Source organism: Triticum aestivum, chromosome 3B (genome assembly GCF_018294505.1).
Source record: "Triticum aestivum cultivar Chinese Spring chromosome 3B, IWGSC CS RefSeq v2.1, whole genome shotgun sequence".
Taxonomy (NCBI): Eukaryota; Viridiplantae; Streptophyta; class Magnoliopsida; order Poales; family Poaceae; genus Triticum; species Triticum aestivum.
Genome location: NC_057801.1, coordinates 119,601,137 through 119,625,885, shown reverse-complemented (window position 1 = coordinate 119,625,885; position 24,749 = coordinate 119,601,137).

Below are 24,749 nucleotides of genomic sequence, written 5' to 3'. Positions count from 1 at the left end.
GGGGGTCAGGCATGCCCTGGGCCCTCGTGTCCACCCCGGAAGGCGGTTGGTGCCCTTCTTTCACCGCAAGAAAGCCCATATCTGGATAGAAATCGTGTCCAAAGGACAACCCAATTGTAGTTACAGATCTCCGAGAATATAAAAATGGTGAAAGGGCAGAATCGAGAACGCAGAAACAGAGAGAGACAGAGAGACAGATCCAATCTCGGAGGGGTTCTCGCCCCTCCCACGCCATGGAGACCATGGACCAGAGGGGAAACCCTTCTCCCATCTAGGGAGAAGGTCAAGGAAGAAGAAGAAGAAGAAGGGGGGCTCTCTCCCCCTTGCTTTCGGTGGCGCCGGAACACCGCCGGGGGCCATCATCATCACCGCGATCTACACCAACACCTCCATCATCTTCACCAACATCTTCATCACCTTCCTCCTCTATATTCAGCGGTCCACTCTCCCGCAACCCGATGTACCCTCTACTTGAGCATGGTGCTTTATGCTTCATATTATTATCCAATGATGTGTTGCCATCCTATGATGTCTGAGTAGATTTTTGTTGTCCTATCGGTGATTGATAAATTGCTATGATTGGTTTAATTTTCTTGTGGTTATGCTGTTGTCCTATTGTTCCCTGCGTGTCGCGTAAGCGTGAGGGATTCCCGCTGTAGGGTGTTGCAATACATTCATTATTCGCTTATAGTGGGTTTCTTGAGTGACAGAAGTATAAAGCCGAGTAAGGGGGTTGTGGCGTATGTGATAAAGGGGACTTGATGCTTTAATGCTATGGTTGGGTTTTACCTTAATGATCTTTAGTAGTTGCGGATGCTTGCTAGAGTTCCAATCATAAGTGCATATGATCCAAGAAGAGAAAGTATGTTAGCTTATGCCTCTCCCACATAAAACTTGCTATTGGTCTAGTAAAGTAGCCAATTGCTTAGGGACAATTTCACAACTCCAACCACCACTTTTCCACACTCGCTATATTTACTTTATTGCTTCTTTATCTAAACAGCCCCTAGTTTATATTTACGTGCTCTTTATTATCTTGCAATTCTATCCAACAACATCTACAAAGTACTTCTAGTTTCATACTTGTTCTAGGTAAAGCGAACGTCAAGCGTGCATATAGTTGTATCGATGGTCGATAGAACTTGAGGGAATATTTGTTCTACCTTTAGCTCCTTGTTGGGTTCGACACTCTTACTTATCGAAAGAGGCTACAATTGTCCCCTATACTTGTGGGTTATCACACTTTTTCATGACAGTATCTAAACGGTAGCACAACACCAATAGAGATGACAAAGCTCGATCATATGGATGAAATCAGTGGGCGAGTACCAACCTTTGTCAGGAGGCTTATTATTTAGAGCATACAGATGAAGCACTTCTTCGGAACCATATGTTGCTATCTACTGTGGTGGCCATGCTTACTATATACTCCTCGATTAGTTTAATGTTTCCAACATCTTCTTGTGCAGTTCCACTAAAATATATGGTATCTTCAAAGAAGATACCTGTTTGCACAAGTAGAGATAATTATGTATTACATTAAGAGTGGCATCAAATCAGTGGCAAAACAATTGCTCGTTCCAGCCATAGCAATATATTAAGATGCAAAACTATATCATTACTTGTGTCGTCATAGTTCCAATGCTTCATTACAACACCGGGAGTTGATTTTTGTTTTTCTTCCGCTTGTTCTTCCTCTTCATCACTTGGTTCAATAACCGACAAGCTTTTCCTTCAATGTAAGATTTGGCATGTCAATTAGGGAGCACAAGTATAGCACTAAACAATGACATTAATTTTCTGATGAAAGTGGCAAAATACAGGCCAACAGTTGTGAAATATCCTTATCTTACCTCAATGGGATATTACGGTGCACATACATATTGGAAGTCTTGTCTCCATTTGTGCAGTTCACTAAAATCAAGCAACATTACCGTACAAGTAGGACAACATATGAAAGCACACTGCAGAATCATGTGAAAGAAGGCTAGTACTGACCTCTCATGACGCGGAATTCAAACAACTCACAAGAAGAAGATTTGAACCAAATTTGCCAACACGGATAGGAAGTAAGATCTCCTCTTGTGCAGTTCCTCTAAGATCAAGCAATCAAGCAACGTTGTCGGTGTGACATTTTGGTTGAACTGCACAAAACACTCTTAAAACAAAAATGTTTTGTGTAGTGCAACAAAAGGTCACTTGGCAACGAGGTGAAGTAGATAACCCTTTTTACATAGAGGTGCAAAGGAGACAACTAGTGGTCAATAACGGTGGATGACACAGAAGCCAACAAAAAGAAGCATCTACCTTATCTAAATGGGAAGAAAGCAAGACAGTAGCATTTCTCAAACGGTGGCATTGATTAATATTAATAGAGAGATTATATTAACAATAGAATTCGTTAAACATGTAATTTGCTTTTAACTATGGCATTGCATCAATTTTCCAGTGGCATTATTAGAGCGTGTTTTTTTACAGGGGCATTTTGGTGTAGGGACTAAAAATCCTCCGTGTCAGTCCCATCTAAACCAAACATGAGGGACTTTTAGGGACTAAAAGTGGGAATTTGGGACTAAAGAAAGAAGACCCAGAGGGAGAGTCTTTTTGGGAATTTTTCCAACAGTTGCCCTGCCACACATCGCACCTTGTACCTATTAGTTCATTACTAGGGGTAACATGGTCTTTTAGCATATCATTTAATAACCTCTAGTCCATCTTTAGTCCTTGGAACCAAGCAGGTAGGGACTAGGGAGTTTTTAACCAAACATGGCCTTAGATTAACAACAGCTAAAGAGTTGCACGGGACAGTGGATGCACCAGCACCATGTGCATCTACCAATGTACTCGGGTGATGCACAGTCTGCTGCAACAAAGAACAAACAACCAAGGAGCATATTTGTGTTGGTCCCAATTTTGTTATCTTTAGACACCTTTCCCTATGTGAGCGCAGCAAATCTAGTCCTACTCAAACTCTACAGCCTTGTCCCCCAAAACAAAAGACCAGTTCGTTACAGATGTGTGTACTGCGTTTGTCATGTTTTCCCTTTTCGACCAACATAGGTTCCCCCCTTCCTTTCCTCTTTGAACCACGTCCTAGATTTATGCTATACAACTTTCCCCACTACCTTCCCCCATTCCTTTCCTCTTTGAACCACATCTTAGATTCATGCGATACAACTTTCCACTACTAGGGAAAAGCCTAGCAGCAGCGTGAGTTTTATGCCTACTAGTAGCGTGGGCAGGAGCGCTACTGATAAGTCGATATAGCTAAAGCTTAGCAATAGCGTGCCTAGACCCACGCTACTGCTAAATTGACTTAGTAGTAGCGCTTCTAGAAAGAGCGCTACTGGTAATTAGTAGTAGCGCTTCTCCTTGCCCGCGCTACTACTATTATTTAGTATTTTATTTCTTTTTTATTTCATGTTGTATTCATACACCTTTACACAAGTTTTCATACAACAAGAATTTAGAGATTGTTTTTACATCATAATGAGTTATTACATCACGGGGTGAAAGAACCATGGACTAGTTTCAAGTGGATGTCCATCCACTTGAAACTAATCCGCGGTTCTTTCACCCATTGATATAATAATATCATCATCATCATATCATTAACAACTTATCATCATAATACATCATTGTCATATAACACCTCCTCAAGATCAACTTAGCAAATTGGTCACTAGTCGTAATCACAAGTACTCCTCATTATCAACTCTAACACATTACCACATAATAAACATATTGTACCTCATAGGACCTACTACATTCGATTATGACCTACTACATTTTCTAAGGTAAAATAGCAAAAAACAAGATAGCCCCTAACTCTCCATTATGGAGAATGGAGATTAGCCTGTCTCCAATTCTAGCCTTTCGCTGAATGTTACTTCCAAGAACCTCCTTGCGAATGTCCATACATTTCTTCCATTCTTTGATGAACATGTGTTCACCGGTTTTAGAAATCCGATATGCACAGGTGAGCTCCCTAGATTTACCCGGCAGTATGTTCAGAATTGTAAGGCGACCATTCAGATACATCAGATGAGGCACACAATCCATCAGGAGTTTCCGTTGAAAAACATAGTAATAACTTCGTAGTTAGCAATGATGTACTAGTTTTAGAAGTATGCAAAAGATGCACGGATGTCGTAATAGTAAAAAATATTACCAGGGTATCTCCAGAGAAGTTACTGTGGTTCAACACATGCACTAGTGGCACGTATTCACCATAATTTGGAGGAGTTCGATAATAGTTATTGTAATCCTCAAGAAGAGTACATAATGCGATCAGATGAATTTTCTCCTTATAAGTTAATTCAGAGCCATCAGTGTAGTGGGTTTTGTCTACCATCTTCCACACAGTCTTTGAAGAATCAAAATAAGCTATCAATGGAAATAAGTTGTCAACTATTTTGAAATAAACAATATAAATTAGTTAATAACTATGTTTGAGAAACTCACATAGTGGTACAATCGGAAGCGTATCAACAAGGACCCAAATGTCCATATTGTCTTGCTCGATGTCAGGATCACCAAGATCCATGGTGACAATCATACCCTCATAAAAACCATACATTTTGCAAAGTGCTTCCCAATTTTGGCAACCAAAATGGGTTACGCTCTGAGCATTGCATAGATTTACTTCAAAATCCATATCATGATGGGTCCTTAGGTGTATTTTCTTTGTTTCAAAATTTTCATGGTCTTCTAAACCCATCCTCGTAAAAGATGAAAATTAGACGTTGAAATAGTTGAAGTCATGCTTAATTACGAAAAAAACACTTGTCGTTGTTGCGTACCGTTTCAACATCGAATGTCTCCTCGAGCTTAATGATGAAGCGCCGATCTTCATCCAGCTCAACGAACCTGTCGCACATACCTCGATCATCATGGCACCAGCTGCACTCCCCCGGGAGACTGTCGTCGTCCAAGTACGACATTTCCTACGTTCATAATTCAAAGATTAAACTTGTACATATTCTAGCACAAGTCATGCCAGAATTCACAGAAAAATCCCGCATGACCTTTGCTAAAAAAGGACATATCGAGCGCTTGAAATTTGCCGGAATGGAAATTAATCAACACTCCGGCAAAACATAGGCCACTCGGAGGTGTAAACTAAACATGAACGGCCACTTGGGCAACCACATATCCTATTTGAGCAACACAAGATATACATGGATATTTGGCTGGTCTCACCTTGATGTCGGAGGGGGTCGATGACGGGGACGACGGCGGGGATGATGGAGGGCTCCTTGATTTCTGCAAAAGCAAAAACCATATAAGTTATCACTAATACATCCCGAATAATTGCTTAAACTAAAAAATAACAACAAATATGACATGTTCAACTAGTTTTATTAATTCAACTAGTTCTCACTAAATATAAACTTACTATAAATAGAAAAAAACTATTTCTTTCTAAAAATAAAGTAGTTCAACTAGTTATATTAATTATCTTACTAAAAATACATTAGTTCTATTAATTCAATTAGTTCAACTAGTTTATTAATTTACTTACTAAACTAGTTCAACTACAACTAAAGTAGTTCAACTACAACTACAACTACAACTACAACTAAAGTAGTTCAACTACAACTACAACTAAACTAGTTCAACTACAACTAAACTAGTTCAAATACAACTACAACTACAACTAAAGTAGTTCAACTACAACTACAACTAAACTAGTTCAACTACAACTAAACTAGTTCAACTACAACTACAACTACAACTACAACTACAACTACTATTAATCGGGATCGGGAGGCGGCGGTGCTGGGTGGGCTCGGGTGGCGGCGGTGAGGTCGAGGGCGGTGGGAGGAGGGCTGCCGGTGGAGGAGGGAGGAAGGGCGGCCGCATGCGGAGGGAGGAGGGCGGTGGCGGAGGAGGAAGGGGCGGCCACAGGCGGAGGGAGGATGTGCGAGGAGGAGGGAGAGGCGGCCGCAGGCGGAGGGAGGATGTGCGAGGAGGAGGGAGGAGGGACGGAAGGAAGGGAGTACCTCGTCGGCGGACGGACGAAGGCGGCGGGGGCGGCGAGGCATGGCGACAGTTATTGGCGCACGGGCGAGAGTGAGAGTGTGAGTGAGAGGGAGGGCCGGTCGTGCGCTTGGGGATAAGGTAGGGATAGTTGTAGCGCGTTTGCCAAAACGCACTACAACTAATCTGAATAGCAGTAGCGCTTTCCATATAAAGCGCTACTGCTAAGTGTAAGTATACAAAAAAACATCAATGCAAAAATACATTGGCCATCAATGATCTTTTTGTGTACAATCTGAATTGTCAATATGAGTCCTCTCCGGTAGAACCGGAGAAGACTCATATTGCGGCCACAAATTCTACACATAGAGTTCAGTGAATACCAACTGGTTGTGATAGTTTCAGAAGTAACATATTTAAGGTGGTAAACACTCTGTTCGCGGAGCGATGTGGGACTAAACTTGTGGGCTGATCTTAGCAGTAGCGATTTTCTTAGAAGCGCGCTGCTGCTAACTTCTATAGCAGTAGCGCGGTTCTGTATAGGGTGCTACTGCTATAACTAGCTGGGTTGCGAGGTCATGGCAATTAGAGCAGTAGCGCGGTTTGGTGTGGACGCGCTACTGCTATTTTCCTTTCAGCAGCGCGTTTTGCTATCACGCGCTGCTACTAAGTAGCAGTAGCATCATATTTTGAGGAGCACTGCTGGTAAGATTCTGTGTATAGGCTTTTCCCTAGTAGTGTTCCCCACTACTCTCCCCCTTCCTTTCCTTTTTGAACCACGTCCTAGATTCATGCTATATAAGTTTTCCCACTACTTTCCCCCATTCCTTTCCTCTTTGAACCACGTCCTAGATTCATGGTATACAACTTTCCCCACTACTTTCCTGTTTGATCCAACACCTAGATTCGAGTGCAGAAGCAGAAAAAGCCCACATGCAGCTAGAGCAATGCATGTGGAATAAGTAAATTATACCTTAAGGTTCTTGGGGTTTGGTTCGGTGGGCGACCGAAGGCCGTTCGGCCCACACTATGTACGACGACGAAGAAGAAGGGGTCGGAAGCCCTCCCATGCCGCCGCTAGGTGAAAGTGAATAGCTATGCTGGTAGTGGATTCCCTCCCTTGCCGACAGCGACAGTGTTAAGCCTCCTTCCCTTCCCGGTGGACGGATCCTGCCGACTCTTTGACCAGCAGTGAGGGGAGAGAGAGAGGCCAACAAAGTCTTGTTTAGATCTGGATAGGGTGATAGAGTGTGAAGAGAGCAACTACAAGCGCTGAGGCTCCAGCGTGTATATATATATATACTGGAGAGAGAGCGAGATCGTATAGCTCCGTATCCATCCATTTTGACCAGTCAAAGAATCCTCCTGGCACGAATTATGCTCAAGTGCAGTTATCGAACCCGAGACCTCAAGTTTGATGAGCGAACGGGCTAACCAGCTACACAACCCTCCTGTTATGTTCAACGAGAGGAAAATAACCTTTTATACATTCCTGCATTCGTGTGACAAGCATGCCGTGTTTTTTTTGTGTGGGGGTCATTGGGAGTTAAATCATAATCGTGTCATGTGGCTTTGGTGGTAAGACTATCCATAGTGGTGCAGAAATAATGTAGCCTTAGTCACCTTACCTCTCTCCACATAGTACGTTGGGTCCCACCAATCAGAGGGTGAAACAAACAAATTAATAAGAAAAATTAATAGCGCGAGCGATGTATCTTACCTCACACATCTCGCTACTACTCGGTAACACTATCCAATTGATCCCTCTGTTCGCTCACGTACTATTTTAAGTGAATCCTTATTATAACATGCACAAAATTTTGGGCACTTGTATTCGACCTAAGTCAGCGTGCCACCGTATCTCGTACTACTCCCTCCGTGTAGGTGTAATAAGTCACGTTAGAAGGTGCAGGGGGACCAAGGTGCAAGCAGATTGGAGGAGCAGGAGAAACTTGACCGGTCATTCCTCCAATCAAAGCCCTGATTTTTGTCTCTAAACGCAACAATTAATCCAAACAACTAAGAGATGCCGTTTTATCAACCATGTTGGGCCACGTATTAACTCGCATGCAAGTCGACTTTGATTTCTTGACTGATCAATGCGTAGTTGCGCTCCATGCATTGGGTTTCCTGGGGAGATAACAAGGCAGAGTAACGAGCGTTTGGTTACATTGCTTAGGCTGGTCATAGTGGTGAGTAACTTGGACTAGTAACATGCATATGTTACTAGCCTATGTTACTACTACGCGAAGTTTGCCGTCGGAAGCGAGCCGATCTGGCTCTCCTGAGCTAGCAAGGTTTTTCTAGCCCACCCAAGCTAGCTGGCCCACAAAAGCTAACATATTTTAACAGTTCCAAACGCCTAACCTTGCTCGGCTATGTTATAAGATGTTCTTGCTAAGGATCCAAACGCTCCCTAAGTAACAACGCTCGCTAGCAACGAGGCTAGGAGGGGATTGAGATGCGAAGTTAATGGGCGACGCCTAAACATTTTGGGAATATCTGATTTCCATAAGATGACTTAACACCTAGACGGAGGGAGTACTACTCCTCAGTCCAGGTTTGATGGAATATTCGTCACCTCTTCTCTTCTTGTACGTACTCCATTTGTATCTCACTTCCTCTGGCTTTGCACTCGCACGATTTTCCTATTCTATGAACCTATGTGTGCACGTGTGTGTGTGTGTGTGTGTGTTTAACAGCATGTGTGTGTTAGAGAGAGCAACAGATCGACCTACTCCTATAGAGAGATGGTGTGTACTATACAATTTTAGCCACGAGAGTCGGTGCATCCTCTCATTTCCGGGCGTCCGGTAGGGACAGGCGGACAACTGCCATGCCCGCTCCTGACCAGCCTGGCACACCCAAAGCCCCTCCATCGCCCCCGCACGCTTCCCGCCTGAAATGGTCAGCGCCTCTCAAAAGAATCGGTGCCGCATTCATGCCCGGGCAGAGCGGATGCGACCTCTCACTGGCGCCTGCATTGAAGGGAGAAGCGGATTCAAGAGTGATGGTTCCTTCGTCCGTCCAACTTACTGCTGGGTGTATGTGATTTGACAGCTCATTGGTCATTCTTAGTGAGGTGGTAGGACTACTGGATGTCCCTCGCTTTCGGCGAAAGGAGGTACTACTAGATTACAATTTTCTCCATTCTTACAGCGGAGGAGTGCAAGAGCAGTGAAAACACGCAGGCTCAGTGATTACATGGCCCACCTCACACTATCACCATATTTTCTGGATGCCGTGCTACACCTAACTCTTTACATAGTACTCCCTCTGTTCCTAAATATAAGTCTTTGTAGATATTCCACTAGGTGGACTACATACGGAACAACATGAATGAATCTACACTTAAAATGCATCTATATACATCCGTATGTGGTTCATGGTGAAATCTCCACAAAGACTTATATTTAGGAACGGAGGAAGTACTAGTATAATACGTACTATAATTTATCAACGAGATAGTACAATGCTATGAAGCTTCCAGCTTCTGTTACATGTATCTTGCGTCCAAGCTTGCCCATTGCAACATTTCATCAAATACAAAGGAGACTAACATGCATGCCATTGCATCTCAATGATCGACAGATCATAGCAAATATGTACTCCTCCATTCCAAAATAAGTTTCTCAACTTTATGCAAACTTTAGTGCAAAGTTGTACTACTACTAAAGTTGACACTTATTTTGGAACAGAGGCAGCTAAAGAAAAAAAATGATCCATGCAGTCCCTAGCCCTTGAACCGTAACCCCTGACCAGGCTTTAATTTGCTGGCAACGTTCAAGCTTCCCAAGAAATGAAGTTTGCAACCTTTTGACCATCAGATCTTTTTGTGCAGTTTCACCAAAATCGAGATGAGCAGCCATGTGTCAAAGAAATTGAAGAAGCATGATTAGAATAAGATTACTAGGACTAGTTGATGAGACATAAACTAATCACAAATACAGTACGTAGAAGCCAGTAGAGGTATGTGCGGGGCAAAGAAGTAGAGAAATATCCACATGGAGTGATGTGGGTAGCTGGAGCAGTGGTGCAAGCCGGTTGTAAAGGGAGTTGTACTTGAGGGATTTCGGGACATAGCTCAACCTTGAGGATGGCGGCGGGAGGCGGCAACTGCCCACGTCGCGGCAGTGAGCAAGGGATGAAGGCAACCTCACCGTCTTTGTGAGAGAGAACGGCGGGGACCCCTGATCGGGACGTGCCGACAGTGGGTTTTCACCGTCGGCGACGGCGACCGCATCTACACTAAGCATCCACCCTTCCCCTGGTGGACGTGATCCGCCGGAATGTTAGAGATGTGGCCATAGTCATTTTGTGCGAGAGAGTGTGAAGAGAGCAACCCCAGCAAGCAACCGTGTAGGCTGGCCTGTCCTGACTATGTATATAGTGGAGCGGTTTCCTTTTCTCTCCATATGAACCTATTATATTGCGTACGTGCCATTGAAGAAAAAAACTTTATTTATAAATGACACAGCACCTACTACTCGTTCTCCTATAAACCTTGCGGTTGGAATCTCCAAAATATTAACCTTGCGATTGGCTCTTCGCCTCTTCGGGAAGTCGAGCAATAATGGTACTGCAGTATATATCGTTCTGGCTTTATGAGACCGAATGAATTGTTGCACGTCCACCACGTGGGCGAGGGTCGAGGGGCGAGGGAGAGTGCGTACTATTGCGTCTGTTTCAAATATGGACTACATACGGAGCAAAATGAGTGAATCTACACTCTAAAATACGTCTGTATACATCAGTGTTTGGAGTATGTACTAGTAGTTCATATTGAAATCTACTAAAGGACATATATATTCCAAACAATAAGATAATATCTCTAACAAGGTAGTAGGGACGAGGAGTAAACGGAGGGAGTAGTAAAATTTTCTCCTCGTCCTGTGAGCCACCGCGCGCGTGGGCGAGGGAGCGAGCGTAAGGCGTACAGTACTACTACTACTATGCAAGCTTCACCTCATCCTGCGAGCCACCACGCCTGTGGGCGGGGGATACGGCGTACTACGAAAGCTTGTCCTCGTTCTACGAGTTGATAGGACACATCAAAAGTACTCCAGTGTATAGAGCCTTGCCTCTAAGGTAGGCCCCACATGGTTTGCCTCTTTTTTAACATAACGCATCAAGTCACAATTTGTTTGTTCACCTGTGGTAGACGATCCTCCCTCCACCAAGTGGACAACCAGTACACGTGTCAAATTACCACGTGGGCTACCTTTTCATACAAAAATGAGCTCCACCATGTACCCGCGTGGGTGTGGTTGGGAAGAGACGGGAGTACGTGCGCCGTGCGTGCACCTCTTCTCTTCGTGCACGTCCCCCACCTACATGGGTGTGTGTGAGAGATACAAACCTAGACAGATGGCGTGTGCGTTCGTGAGTGTTTTTTGTTTTGGGGGGGGGGTGGGGTTGATTTCGTGAATGTATTTGTGGGAATATGTATCGATGACATCTCAAACAAAACTTTGCATGCAATGTGTGTGAAATGGAGGCCTATCCATATCATATATAGAGGGTCGTGCAATCCACGAGAAGAGAGGGAGGGGTCATAGATATCGATAGAGTCGAAGAGAGGATCAAGTGGGTGGGTGCGAGATCGATGAAGAGAGCCATCGAAATTGTCTGTGTGTGCAAGTCAAAGATATATTCCAAACAATATGATAATCTCTCTAACAAAAGTAGTAGGGACGAGGAGTAAACGGAGGCAGCAGTATAAATTTCTCCTCGTCCTGTGAGCCACCGCGCGCATGGACGAGGGAGCGGGCGTAAGGCGTACAGTAGTATTACTACTAGTAAGCAAGCTTCACCTCATCTTGTGGGCCACCGCTCCCATGGGCGGGGGAGATGGCGTACTAAGCAAGCTTCTCCTCGTTCTGCGAGTTGACGAGACACATCAAAAGTACTCCAGTGTATAGAGCCTTGCCTCTTAGGTAGGCCCCACATGGTTTGCCTCTTTTTTAACATAACGCATCAAGTTGCAATTTGTTTGTTCACCCGTGGTAGACGATCCTCCCTCCACCTAGTGGAAAACCAGTACACGTGTCAAATTACCGCGTGCGCTGCCTTTTCCTACAGAAATGAGCTCCACCATGTACCCGCGCGGGTGTGGTTGGGAAAGAGACGGGAGTACGTGCGTGGTGCGTGCACCTCTTCTCTTCGTGCATGCCCCCCACCTACGTGGGTGTATGTGAGAGAGATACAAACCTAGACATAATGTGTGTGTGTTTGTGAGTGTTTTTTGTTTTGGGGGGGGGTGATTTCATGAATGTATTTGTGGGAATATGTATCGATGACATCTCAAACAAAATTTTGCATGCAATGTGTGTGAAATAGGGGCCTATCCATATCATATATAGATGGTCGGGCGATCCATGAGAAGAGATGGATGGGTCATAGATATCCATAGAGTCGAAGAGAGTATCAAGTGGGTGGGTGCGAGATCGATGAAGAGAGTCATCGAAATTGTGTGTGTGTGCAAGTCAAAGATATAGGGTGACTGACCTACCGGAACGTCAGAGGGCACAGGTCAAGTTTGTGTGTGGCAGGGAGACATGACTAGAGCGCTCGATGTATAAGTGTGTGTGTGTGGGAGGGGGGTGGGGGGAGGGGTAGTCAGAGGCCTAACTATAGAGGTAGAACGACTCGTATATGTGTTGAGAAGGAGAGACCCAGCTATGTCTTGAGGGGATCGGTCGATATCCATACATAACTGAAGGACGGGAAATAGGATGGGACAGAGAGAAAGAGAGAGAGGGAGGGATAGGGGTAGAGTGCTAGATGGGTGATGGAGTTGCTTCTCGAAGATGGTGGGAGAGGCCTACTAGACAAACTGAGGGTGGAACTGCAATATTATCAATAAGAGTGGGGATGTGTTTCTGTGTGTGCCTGTGTGTGATAGATCTGTCAGGACACATCCATGGATGATGAAGGGAACCATGTGTTCAGTAAGCAAACCTAACTAGATCAGTAGATCAATTGTTGTTTATCGGAGGAAGGGAGAGACATAACTAATGAGGTAGATCGATCAACGCCTGGGGAAAAAATGAGTTATAAGTACATAGTTAGCTATATGTATAGCGGGAGATCGGTCGGTGTACGTCCATTTGTTAGAGGGAAATAAGGCCCAGCGAGATGGATAGACAGAGAGAACGGAGCTAGGAGGTGGTGTGAGAGGCCCAGCTAGTAGCTAGATAGTGGGAGGAGTGTGCGGTTGTGAAATCGATGAAAAGAGGGGCGAGAGTTTACATGTGTGTGGGACCGTATGAGAGACACGGGGCAAGGACACATAAAGGAGGACATTGAAGGTGCGTGTGTATGTTGTAGACAGACATCGCTGGAGAGGTTTATCGATCGGTGTGTGTCGGAAAGGAGTTGTGGAGACTGTGGGAGAACGACCTAAAGAAAAAAAATGAATGTGCGCAATGGATAGAATGTCGAGGGAGGGGGAGGGCGAGGAGGGCGTGTGCATGCACGAGAGAAAGTTAGTGGTAGCTACAAAGGTTAGAGGATTGTGTGGGTGTAAGAGACTAACAAAGATCATAATTTGATATGAAAGTGGATTCATATATTTGAATAGGAGATCATAGTGATTTAAACATATGCATGCATGCATGCATGAATATAGCAGTGATACGCGTGTTGTGGTTTTGCACATGTTATACCATAATGTGATAATGCATGGTGTTTGCAACTCACAGCTAAATGTCGAACAATCTAAACCATACAATACATCGAACAATCTCACATTTTATTTGAATTTGTGATAATGTGTGGCGTTTGCAGCTTACAACTAAATATCAAACAATCTAAACAGTACTATATATCGAACATTCTCACATTTTATTTGAATTTGTGGTAATGTGTGTTGTTTGCAACTCACATCTAAATACTTGTAGGCGTAGGGGGCGGGGCACCATACATAATGTGATAAACACATTATACATATGAGACATGGTTTAGATTATGAAGATCTAACTAGAGCTTGAAATGTACTTTGATTTGAAATCAACATAAGGTGGATTCAAAAAATCGAGTTCGAGTTCATATAGTACACATAGTTCACATGTAACTCGAGACTAATCATGTGGTGTGATGTGAAGATAATACACAAACGACGGTTTAACTTGGCAATAATGATGATTGTAGATCTTATTAAAATAGAGAAACGAATTCAACTTTGACTTCACAACAATCATTATTGTAGATCTTATTCAAATAGAGAAACGAATTCGAATTTAGTTCACATTGAAGCGGTAGTATATACGTTTGGAATGCACTAAAACGTTCATTTGAGTAGTAGGTTGCATGCATTATACATGTAGCGAAATATTTTAATTGAACATAACATGAATTCAAAGTTTTGAATGACATTTGTAGTGCAAATTGATTTGATACAATACATGTTAGGCTTGTCCGGAAATTTCAACCCGCGCCTTGTTAGCCCGAAATATTTAAGATATATATTTGTCTCGTTGTGCTCCGACAACACCCTCCATCTCAACCCGCGCCTTGCTATTCAAAATTACAACGCGCGCAAAAACTCCCACCTCCCGTGAAATCCCGACATGCGAAATGCCCGTGATACCCCTGAACCAAAAGAACCGCCTCAAATCGGTGGGGGTACTTTCGTAACTTACCCCACATTTCGGACAAGTGTGTCCCTAAGCCATGGTTCCCCACTCCCATCCCATCCGCTCACCCATTCGTACACCGAGGCCGCGAAAACTCGCGAAGCCCCACACCCTCCTTGGTCCGCCACCCAGCCGGAGCCTCTTCCCCGACGATGTCGTCCACAGCAACACCTCGACGTCCCTCATCCACCGTATCGGATGAGGATCCATCGTCAATCTCATCGTCCCGTCGGTTCAGCCACCCCGTCCTCCACCTCCAAGGAGCTGCCCCGATGTTCCCTCGTCTGTCGCGCCACCTCCATTCCCACACCGCTGTATTCACTTGCACCACCGGAAGAGCAGCATCATCACCGTTTCCTCGGATGAAGTTGCGGCCTAATCGACCCCACCAAAGAGGTTGTACACTAATCACCGCATTTTCTTCTTGATTCGATCTCACGACACTATTGGCGCTCGGTCCCGAGCCGACACGGCGCGACTCCATCCACGGCGGCGTCGCCGGCCACTTCCTCCACGGGTCGCTCCCTCGGCGGCGACATCCACATCAGTAGGAGCTGCTGCTGCTTTAGCTTTCGCTCGCGCTGCTGCTCTGCTCTTGCTCTCAGTCCCCTGCCTGGTCTACCCTTGCTATTTCTCTTGCTCGCGCTGCTGCTCTCGCTCTTGCTCTTGCTTGCGATGCTGCTCCGATTTAGCTACACTTCAGTCGACTGAATTGAGTTTTGGGTCAGTCGATTTTCAGGGGGTGTGGGGGCTCGTCGAAGTTAAGGAAGAACCAGCTGCAGCGGGGAAGGGGGCTCGCCGGAGAGGTACCCCACTATCTATCTTAGGGTTCAGGGTGGGGGCGGCAGTGGGGCGATGGCGTGGGGATCACCAGAGAAAAAGCTCGGCATGAGGGGGGGGGGATGGGGGGGGGGCTAGAGGGATGGCCAGGGCGGTGGCGGACCGGAGGTGGGGAGTGTTTTCGGGGCGGGTGGGGCGGCCTTGATTTCGTATCCAACGGCTACAAAATTGACTGACCAGAGATGAAAAACTCAGTCGACTGACGTGTAGCCTCACCTCTAGTGCGTTCAGTTTAAACAGTAAAATTTAGTTTTGACAGCAAAATTCAGTTTCGACAGTTAAGTTCAGTTTCAACAGTTAAGTTTAGAGATGAGCGGCTGATGTATTTTACATCTAGCACTTTGTGGTTATGTATTTTACCTCATCTATTGGAGATGCTATTAGAATTCCACTCATGTTAACGTACAACTCACCGGAGCTGCTCCAACGACGAAACCCTCCATCACAGCGGAGCTGTACCTCGGGCTCCATCTCCAGACGCCTAAGATCTTCTTCCCCTCCTCCGACAGCCAAGTCAGCCGGAGCATCCTCACGTGCACACCCAATCACACTGAGATCGACATGGCTTTGCCAAAGAGGTTGTACACTTGTTGCATCTATTTTTTACTCTACATGTTATATATATATATTGTCCACTGAGCACATGTAGTAACGTGAAATACGGTTATTTTATCCTACTATATGACAAGCAGTGAGGTACCAGGCAACTTAGCTATCTATGATGGACTCTCTTGAATGCCATCATTATTTATCTCTGCGCGTTTGAGCTGTGCATTTGTCGATGGGCCTGGGGGTTGAGCTAGTAGGGCAGTGGCCTGGGTCCAAAGTAATAGAAGTAGCACAAAAACATTTTTTTAGTGTAGGCTTTTCCTTGCTCAAGCCTCCCTACTAGAATCGCCAGTGCTTGAAAGGAAAAGTGAATGAAAAACATAGGAATTGGAAAGTTTCCTATGGTACTACTTTTCATAAATTTGGTGCAAAGGAATGGATCAAAGGAAAATTGTAGGATTTGTTCCTTTAGTGTGTCCTTGAAAGAAAAACCGTAGGAATTCTAATTTCCACTTGTCCTCCTTTTCCTATTCCTATTCATGAAGCACAATACTAAGAGATAGTAGCATAATAGCATTGTAACCATACATTTTCTCGTGGTTTGACTTAATCTCACCATGCTTCTTTGCATCCTGTGATCTTCCAATTCTTGTGAATCAAACACCCAGATTGGCAGAAATCCTGTGTTTTTAAATTCTCTGTTTTGCACGTGCATTCCTATCCTATTCCTGTCTATTTCCTATCCTTGCATTGTTAGAATCCTTACACAATTAATTTTGTGACAAATATGTGTGAAAGAAAACCTTGTGTGGTTTGTCCTGCTCCTGCGGCTGTGTTCCACCCTAGCTCAGCTGCTCCAACGACGGAAGGGTTCACCATAGCAGGGATCCGCTCTCTAGTCTGTCTTTCGCCGCCTCAGATCTTCTTCCCCGCCGCCGGCAGCCATGACAACTGCATTACCATCATCAACTGAGCAGATGACCTTGAGGACTACACCGGTCCGCAAGAGAGGTCGCACTCTTCCGTGTCTGCTTACGTTATGCATCGCTTAATATGATGACATGATACATTATCGTCGTGTTCACCTATTAGACTCTGAGTCGGGTCCAAACTAATGCTGAAACTTGAGTTTTTAAATGGTTGTGGGGTACATATTGGGGCAGCAATCAGTACTATCTGTCTACTATCTGGTTAATCTCGGGTGTCTACTATGAGTTTCATGTTGGGTGCAAACAAACATTAAAGGAGCCATTATCTGTATTTTTTTAACGAAAGCTATTATTTACCTACTATCATTGGTTTTGGGTCTATCCATAGTTTGCTACCATCACTCTGGATTTGTGCATGCACTCCTTACATAATCTCACTATGTTTTATTCCTATGCATGCCAGTTATTGTACACAATGGAACTGATCATGTAGAGCAAAAGAGACGAGCCTTGCATGGCTATAAAATTTCATGCAGACGTCGCTCCATGGTGGGCGCAAAGGTAGCCCCCCTCCACCCATTTTGGATCATAATCAAGAGGAAGATAACTATTTTGAGGGGGATTCAGAAGGAGAAGACCACTCCTATTTACCCCATGAGGTCTTCTATCTAACTTGGCATGCTGATGTTGGTAATATCATGCATATGGTGCCTTGCATTGCTTACTGTATACATCAAAGATGTCATCTGCTTAGTTTAGACATGCTTTGTGTCAATGCCATCTGTTTAGTTTCTTTATCGTATATGTGAATCATGTAATGCCATCTATTTAGTTTCTTTATCGTATATGTGAATCATGCAATGCCATCTTGTTTATCCAGGCATCATATATGTGAATTTTGCAATGACACCCTGGTTAGCCAGTCATCTTATATGTGAATTATATCATGCCATCATTTTTTATTACGTGTAAAATTTGTCAACAATTTTAGTACATTCAATTATTCTTCCTGTGCATCAGCCATTCGGCATGATCATGGAAAAATCTGGAGCGGAAACAAGGTCTTCAGAGCAGACAATGCTATCTGACGAAGCACATGTCTTGCTGGTTACAGATAGCTCCTTAGAGGAGGATTCAGAGACAGATGACCAGTCCTATTTCCCCCCCGAGGTGCATGCTCTAACTTGGCAGAGTTATGTTGCTCATACTGTGCGTATGGTATCTTGCATTGCTATGTCATTTGCTTAGTTTAGACATGCTTTGTGTGAATGCCACCTGTTTAGTGTCTAATTACCATATATGTGAATTATGGAATGTCATCTTGTTGCAAGACATTATATATGTGAATTATGCAATGTTATCTTGTTGCAAGGCATTATATATGTGAATTATGCAATGCCATGTTGTTTAGCCAAGCGTCATATATGTGAATTATATCATGTCGTCCTTTTTTTGTATTTCTCATTGCTTTTGTCGACAATGTTTGTATATTCAACTGCTCTTCCTGTGCATCAGCCATTTGAATTGGTGATGGAGAAATCTAGAGTGAAAACAAGGTCTTTCGAGCAGACAAAGCTACCTGCTGAAGCATATATCTTGCTAGTTACATATAGCTCTTCAGAGGAGGATTTAGAGGCAGATGACTAGTCCTATTATCCCCCTGAGGTGTATGCTCAAACTTGGCAGGGTTATATTACTCATATCATGCATATGTTGTATTGCAATGCTTAGTTTTTACATCATATAAACAATATTGAATACCATCTCCTTAGTTGACACATCATATATGTGTTTGCCCTCTGCTCATTTCCTTAGTATATAAATCATACATTTGAATTATATCATGCCATGATGTTTACATAGACAGCATGTATCTGAATTATGGCATGCCAACCCATTTTCTAAAGACATAATATAGTTATATCATCTCATCCTATTTACATAGTCATCATATTTTAAATTATGACATTCTATCCGTGAATTATATCATGCCATCATGTTTCCATCGATGGCATGTTTGTGATTTATGGCATGCCAACCACTTTAATAGACACATCGTATAGTTATATCATGTCATCCTGTTTACATAGTCCTCATATTTTGAAGTATGTCATTCTATCCTATTTAATTAGCCATCATATATGTGAAATTATGTCCTGCTATTCTGTTTGGTTAGACAACATAAATGTGAATTATTTCATGCCATGTTTTCTTCCCTACTATCCATTGCACCTGTCTATCTTACAATGTCTATACATTCAATTACTTTTCTTGCTTATCAGCCATTTCAATTGGAGGGGGTGATGGCAGTATCTGTGGGAGTAAAAACACGGTCTTCAGAAAAGATCGTGCTACCTGTCGATGCAGATAGAACCACGGTTGTACTTGCCCAAGTACCAGCCCCACCACACATAACCCAGACTCACACAGATTGTACCCCTACCCAGTTGGACAGAGAACCAGCTACACCCCTTCTAACCCCAACCCCAGCAGATAGTAACCCAGTTCCCGTTGACACATCACCATCTCCACCACAGAGCACCCAAACACGAGCAGTTAGTAAGGCAACTGCAGTGCCCAAAGCACGAGGACCACCACTCCGGACCCCAAGTCAACGCTTAAAGCAGAAGAATAATTGTTCTCAGGTCAGGTTCCGTAGCTATGGTTCAACTACTTTGCTCTCGCATCACTATATTTACTCATACCAACTAATTTCAAATTTGAAGGATGCAATTGAAACTCCAATGGCGCAACAGGTATGTTTTAAACCTGTTTCTTTAACTTGTTTGCTATTGTAACTTGCTCTACGTTGATTTCAGTTTCAATTGAATAAACAATTATGTTCTCATGCCATGCACATTACAAGTGTTGTTATTGCTGTGTAGTTTCGCACACTTATATTCTGTCTATGCTTCTCTATCTTAAATAGATATGATTCGAACTGTATCTATCTTGATTTGGCAACATAAACTAGAATGATATAGACCATACAGTGACCATACTACATAGATATATGTTTGTTTCATGTTGTTATCCTGTCCACCTTACTACTGAACTGGTTTACCAAAATGAGTTTCATATACTACATTGTAAACATGTGATGTGTTTGTTTGTTTCTCTTGTAGAACGCGGATAAAATATTGGAGAAGAGTACCCCGTTATGCAATGGTAAAGGAAATAATGCAGATAAGGTTCAAGATAGCGAGACATCCCTGTTGGTATCCAAGAAAGCTGATAAAAACTATATTGAAGACATCGAGACAACTCCAAAGTCCTGTCTTGATGTAGTGTTCGAGTTACTGGCTACTACTGCTGGCACCAGCTCTTCGAACTCGTTGCCTGAATCAGTTCGGCTTCTTGAGTCTCAACTTCAAGTTGAAAGACATCGATCAGATGTTATGCGACAGGAAGCCGAAGGACTGAGGAAGTCCCTGCTGAATTCAGATGCATACTTTCTGGTGCAATAGCAAGTGCTGGAGGATTTAAGCGCCAAAAAAGAGAAAGTTAATAAGCTTGCTAAGCATCTTGCCAACATTATGGGTACCGAGGATATTGTTTCTTGAGCTCTTCTGAAGTGGTTTCAGTTCTGGACTTGTTTTGCTGCGGCGTTTATATGCTGCTTTGTTCCCTATATTTGCACTGGTGGCGAACTTTGATGCCGAGTGGATGTAATATGTGTAATAGCCGTGATAGCCTAGTGTAAGTTGCTTGCTTATTTATTTCCTTATTGTCTTGTTTATTTCTTTGCTTGTAGTCAGTGCAGTTCTTTTTCCGCGGTTTGCTAGTGGCCGCAATAACCTATTTTTTAAAACTAGGCCACAATAACCATGGGCTACATATTTACTGTAGTTACCATGGCCCTCCTACAGGCCGTAGAAACAATGGGCCTTCTACGGGTAATAGAAACAATGGGCCTTATACGGGTCATATCATCAATGGGCCTTCTACAGGCCGTATCATCAATGGGCCTTCTACAAGCCATATGATCGGTTGGCCAAACATGGGCCAATAACAGACCGCATTATGGCCGTAAATGGGCTAGAGTTGGAATCATCCGTTCATGGGCCGACCATAATGGGTCATAGTTAATCGGCCGTATTTGATGATGCTATGAAAACGACCCAACGTATTAACGGGGCACAAACAGGCCGACTGTAACCTCGGATTGAATTTGGCCCACAAGCAGAAAATGACTGTAACGGGTCGTAAGTAAACGAATGCTGGAAATGAACCGAGGAATAAATGGGCCCCGAGAAGGCCAAAAGATAACATGGGTTGGAAACGGCCCAATAGAATAATTGGCCGTTAATGGTTATAAAGTGATACACTGTTCATTACAGGCCAGTTTCACCACGGGACGTTAATGGGTATAAAGTGATACACTGTTCATTACGGGTTAGTTTCACCATGGGTCGTTAATGGGCCAAGAGTTACAAAGGGCCTCATATGGGTCGAAAGACGTCATGGGCCATACATGGGCCAGAAGTTAAAACAGGCTGGAATCATATTGGACGGCTCAGATGACGCTACTGGGCCTAATTCGGATAGGTCGTAATGGGCCCTGGGTTAGCAGGCTGTAAATGGGCTATATGCGAACAGGCCGTTAACAGGTTTTCCATGGGCCGGCCCGCCACCTTTTGACCAAGTCAAACGGGACGGCCTTTCACAGGAATGGGCCTCTGTTGGGTCGTGCCACGTGTCAATGTATCATAGGCGCCTTCTGTCCAATGAGTGGATGACATCTGTCCCAACGGTGAGCCGACACGTGTTTCCTCCAGCCAATGATGATTTTACACGTGGAAAATCCCCATTGGTCGGGGCTGTTAACGGGTTATCGGATCCAAAACCGGACCTGATAGCTTAACGGCGTTCCGTTATGGTAGATGCCACGTGTCGGTCACCCTTGACGAAAGCACTTCTGTGACGCGCGATTTATCGTCCTGGAAGTGGACACTTCCATGATGATAATTTTGGTAATTTCATGGAACACTTCTACGACAGCACAGTTATGACTATCTTGATTCTGTCATAAAATCGTCATGGATGTACATGCATGACAGAAAATGTGACCTACTGTGACAAACATGTATCATCACGGAAGTGTATTTTTTTTGTAGTGGAGAACCGCCTCTGCACCATAAACCATGAAGAAAGGAGTGTAACCCATAGATCTGTTGGGGGTAGTATTAACACTCCATAGTACCGAGGGAAACTCTTCCACCCAACAACCTGGCATCCTTTGCAAAGGGACCATAAGCCGGGGTTTGATACCTCTCAAGATTTCTTGATTGGCTCTTTCAGCTTGACCATTAGACTAGGGGTGAGCCACAGATGACACATCAAGCCGGATATGTTCTTGTTGACAGAATTCTTTCATTGCACCCTTCGACAGATTAGTACCATTATCACTAATGATACTATGAGGGTATCCAAAACGAAAGATCACCTTTTTAATGAATTGAATCGTCGTTGCTGCATCACATTTGCTGACTCGCTCAGTTTCAACCCACTTTGTAAATTTATCAACAACTACCAAGAGGTGAGTCTTTTTGTCCTTGGACCTTTTGAAAGGCCCAACCATATCAAGCCCCCAGACTGCAAATGGCCAAGTAATTGGAATCATCCTCAATTCTTGAACCGGCACATGAGCTCGTCTTGAAATGTTTTGACAACCATCACATTTACTGACCAAATCTTCTACATCAGCATGAGCCATCAGCCAATAAAACCCATGACGAAAAGCCTTCGAGAGACTTAGAGCCGGCATGATGGCCACAATCTCCTTCATGAATCTCTCTTAGAATTTCACGGCCCTCCTCAGGAGAGATTCATAGTTGAAACACCCCTGTAATTCTGCATCGGTGCAGCTCACCATTGACATAGTCATCGACTTAGACCTCCAGGTTATTTGCCTGGCCAAAGTTTCATCATCAGGTAACTCACCCCGGATCATATAAGCCAAATATGGAACAGTCCAATCAAGAATAGCATGGAGAGCCGCCACCAATTATGCCTCCAGGTAAGGAATTGCAAGATTCTCCTCCGTAGGCAATTTAACCGAAGGATTATGCAAAATATGAAGGAAAACATTAGGGGGCACTGACTTACCTTGGGACCCCAGTCGGCTTAAAGCATCAGCAGCCTAATTTTTCCTGCGATCAACATGCTCCACTTGATAACCCTTAAAATGACCAGCAATTGTATCAATCTCTCGGCGATAAGCCACCATGAGTGGATCCTTGGAATCCAAGTTCCTGAAACTTGCTGAGCCACTAAGTCTGAGTTGCCAAAACACCTCACGCGGCTTAGATTCATCTCTTTAGCCATCCGAAGACCATGGAGCAATGCTTCATACTCGGTTGCATTGTTAGTACAAGGGAACATCAACCTTAAAACATAACAAAATTTATCACCTCACGGGGAAGTCAAAATAACTCCAGCCCCCGAGCCTTCCAATTGCCTGGATCCATCAAAATGAATAGTCCAATACGTGCTATCCGGATTTTCCTCAGGCATCTATAACTCTGTCCAGTCATTGATGAAATCCGCAAGTGCTTGAGATTTGATAGCTGTCTAAGGCATATACTTCAAACCATGGGGTCCAAGCTCAATGGCAACCTTGGCTACCCGACCTGTGGCTTCTCTGTTTTGAATAATATCCCCTAAAGGGCCAGAACTAACCAGAGCAAGGAAATACTATTTCAACTTACGGCTAGCCATGAACACGCCATAAACCAGCTTCTGCCAATGTGGGTATCTCTGCTTAGATTCAATGAGCACCTCACTGACATAATAAACCGGCCGTTGAACTGGATATTCCTTGCCTGACTCTTTCCGTTCCACCATGACGGCCACACTGACAACTATATTGTTAGCAGCCACATATAAAAGCAAGGGCTCCTTATCAATAGGAGCTGCGAGAACCGGTAGTTCAGCCAACTATCTCTTAAGCGCCTCAAATGCCTCATTAGCAGAATCACTACAGACAAAGCTATCTGTCTTCTTCATAATTTGATACAAAGGGATAGCTTTCTCTCCTAGGCGGCCTATAAACTGGCTCAAAGCCACAATACGACCCGCCAAACACTGGACGTCATTGATACATGCCGTCTTAGCCAAGGAAGTGATAGCCTTCATTTTCTCCGGGTTAGCCTCAATGCCTCTCTCAGAAACCAAAAACCCCAATAGCTTGCCTGATGGTACGCCAAAGACACACTTGGTTGGGTTAAGCATCATTTTATAGACCCGGAGATTGTCAAAGGTCTCTTTCAAATCATCTGTCAAGGACTCTTTCTTCCTGGATTTCACAGCAATGTCATCTATATAAGCAAGACCATTGCGTCAAATCTGATTATGGAGGCAATTCTGAACACACTGTTGATAAGTCGCCTGGGAACCCTTGAGCCCAAAAGGCATAGACACATAGTAGAAGGCTCCAAAGGGAGTGATGAAAGTTGTCTTCTCCTGGTCCTTAACTGCCAACTTGATCTGATGATAACCAGAGTAAGCATCCAAAAAACTCAAACGCTCACAACCCGTCATAGCATCAATAATCTGATCAATACGAGGGAGAGCAATGGTGTCACGACCGGCTTTTCAATAAAATGTTCATTGATAAAACCGATCTTTTAAACCCAGTATAGGAAAAGTCATCCTTTCTGGTAGACAAAAGCTTGATAAACAGAGAACCAGTAGCATCAAATATATTACAGGGTTGAGCTGAGGCTGCTCAATAATTTTATTACAAACTCGCCAATATCTTACATATGGGCGGTTATGACACAGGGGTGTGGTGGCATGCTACTAGCTTGAA